Source organism: Arachis ipaensis, chromosome B09 (assembly GCF_000816755.2).
Source record: "Arachis ipaensis cultivar K30076 chromosome B09, Araip1.1, whole genome shotgun sequence".
NCBI classification, from domain to species: domain Eukaryota; kingdom Viridiplantae; phylum Streptophyta; class Magnoliopsida; order Fabales; family Fabaceae; genus Arachis; species Arachis ipaensis.
In genome coordinates this window covers 34,042,149-34,045,468 of record NC_029793.2, presented here as the reverse complement: position 1 = coordinate 34,045,468, position 3,320 = coordinate 34,042,149, and positions in this window count along the sequence as shown.

The window sequence follows — 3,320 nt, the reverse complement described above, 5'->3', positions numbered from 1 at the left end:
GGGCCGATCCGCCCCGTTTATGTGGCGGGCCTAGGCGGGACGGGGCGGGTTGGGGCGGGCCGGCCCGCTTTGCCACCCCTAGTCATGTGCGTAGACTTTCATTATGTAAAAGTTATAAAGTTATCGATCACCTTTTCTTTTCTACCAATTACAAATGACAAACTCTTAAAACCAAGTCTAAGATCTTTTGGAAGGCATGGAAAAAGCTCGCACCCTACGAAAAACATCCTGATGAAAGAAGTAGAAGAAAGGTCCCTGCTTGGAAGAAGCTCTTTTCACCTTTCTCTAAAAACAACATGAGTAGTAAATCCAGTCAAAACCCGCCAAGGAGTGGATTAAAACACCTGGAAGCAAGTGCAAATTCTGGCCAATGCAGAGGGAAAAAAAAAAGAAAGGAAATAATGAGAACACTTGCAGCAACGTATCATAGCCAAAAGCTAACCTAAACTAAAGTTCTAGGGCACTTTCATCGCAGATCAGATGCAACATGGTTACTAATGAGATTATACGAGAAAACTCACATAAAAGAGGAAGAGACTCACGCCCATTATCTGCAAAAATTCTTGACAAAGCCATCCCAAAGAAGTTCTAACAGCCCACAAATATGGACACCTACAATGGTACTTTAAATCTATAACATCATGAGGATGCTTTGGAAAATTGTGTGGTCGTAGAAGCCTCCTCTGATGCCCTACAGTGCAAACCTTTTCCCGTGACATTGAAAAAATTTGTCTTGACCTGGTTCAGTTCTCTCCCACCCAAATGCATATTCACAATCCAGGATTTGTCCAAGAATTTAGAAAAGCCTGTCAAAAACTTGCCTCAACCTATATTCCATTGTCTAGAAGCTGAAGAATCATTGAAAGTTTACATAGATTGCTTCAATACTAAATGCATTCAAATTGGACACCTAAGATATTTCCTTAGTTGACATACCTCTAATGTCAACACACACTCATGGTTCTAGTCAAAAGTTTAAGGTAGGATACTCTCTTTTTAACGTGCATCACCAAAAGGGCCCTTTCATGAATGAGATACAAGAGCGAATCCATTAATATTTACAACAAGAGAAAAGGTAAAAGTCGGTAAAAACATATCATAATCGCCGTGATTATATCTGAAAGTACCTCTTCGATCTATGAATGATCAGCAAAGACACGACCAACCTTCCAAAGATAGTCGAATCACTTCTTACATACTTTTAAATGTGTCACTAGCCCAATTTTATAGTGAAATATCCCAGTCAAAGAAAAATCTAACTCTCCACGTGCTGTATTCCAAGGACTTTTAAGATAAAGAATTTTATTACAAGTATCATAGGGACAATAGAAATAATATCGAAAACTGTAAGAATTTATGGAACTGGGTCAAACAAGGGCTGAAGAATAAAAAATTCAATAAATATGTGGTGATGTGCAAAAGGAGAACTAATACAAGTAGCAACAAGTCGAAGGACTCCTCGTACTCTAGAGGCAAAGAAGAGCCAAAGGTATATACTAGCAAGAAAGATATCATAATGATTTTCGGAGGCTTCATGGATGATGGAAACCAAGCATCCGCTGCCAGGAGAAAGCAATACCAATGGCTCTACATCGAGATAAATTCCAAAGCTCTACACAGTCATTTGTCTCCAGTAATTACTTTTTTAGTGTCTGAGATCTAAGAGATTTTCAAAGTCGCCAACCAGTCCCTTGTGATTGCGGCTTCAATATTGAAGAATAAAGTACATTGAATGTTCTTGGATTAAGGATGCTCGAGTTGAGAAAATGAGTGAATGGACAAATTCGAGCCGTCACTTCATGCACGAGCAGCGAGCCAAATTAGAAAAACAGGATGACTCGTATCTTAAATGAGTCAAGAAAATGCCAACCCGACTCCACTTGTTTGAGTGAATGAGGTAGACAAGTTGACTTGTTTGACTCATTTTTTTTTTAAATTACTTCATAATTTTAGCAATTTTTTTTATTTGTTATCCATATAAATAAAAGACAATTTATCATACATTCATATATGTTTACTGTAAATTATCTAAAGTCTAAGAAACTAGGTAACGAACAAAAAATTTTGTATATCAAAATAGATTTTATATACCCAAAACGAGTCACATGAGTCACATAGTGCTTGCTCAATCCAACTCATTTAACTCGCGAGTTATACTAATAAGATAAATTAACTCGCTAGTTATACTAATCAAGATAAATTAACTCGCTTCTAAACGAATTGTAATTTAAGTTGCTCAACTAGCCCGTTAAAAAAAAAAATTTATTTTTTAACAATTTTTATTAAAATATTTATTATAATAGTTTTAAAATATATCTTTAAAAGACATATTTGCTAGTAGTAGTATTAGTTAAATAATGGCATCATTCTGAAAAGAAAATCATATTCAATTAATGGTATTGAAAGAAGATACTAATCTGTAAACATCGAAAGCTGAGTCTCTTCCCAGTTCTTTCTTTTTCCCCGTCCGAACCCAAGAAAAAAGAAAGAATATGAGTGGGTAGTAAAGCGGCATTTATGTGCTATTGAAGTTTTTGCATAGGATAGGAAAGAAGGGTAACCATTTTAGTCCAATCAAGACTTGAGCAACTGGCTCATAAAAAATAAAAAACACATTTTTCCATGTGCATTCTTCCTCTATTACAAATTTTAACCAAGAAAAAACAACTAATATAAGTAACTAATCGCTACGTAAGTGAAGCTAACTATATAGAAAAAATAGTTTCTGACTAAATTATAATTTTATTATATATAAATTTTACTACTTTAATTTTAAAATAATTAAAAGATTATTCTATTACTTTAAAAGGTTTGATTCCTCACTTTAAAAAAGCTTGTCCCTTACTTTTTCTCCTTCTCATTCTTACAATTAAAACCTTCTCATTCTTACAATTAAAACTCAAGATCATTGAGAAAGGAATGTGTTTGCTACCATTCTATAGTCAACTTGATTTGGCCAACCTTGTTTTTCACACATGATCTGAAGTCTAAACTCAATTTCATGCATTTTATGCTAAATGGTCAAAATAAATTATTTATAGTAATTAACTAAGTTAAACCTACCGGAATGTCAAATAATAATTACAATAAAGAAATATTAATAAAAATTAAATAATATCTCTTTACGAAAAATAAATATTATTAAACTTTGAGAATTAAAATTTTACATACATAAGTAATTTTTTTATTAATAATTGAATAAAATGCTCAAAATGAATTACGTACATAGTAACTATTCTATTATTGATAGGAAAAATAAAAAAAATGCTACTAAACAAATTGAGAAAATTTGGTGCAATGACTAATTTGGTTGACGACGA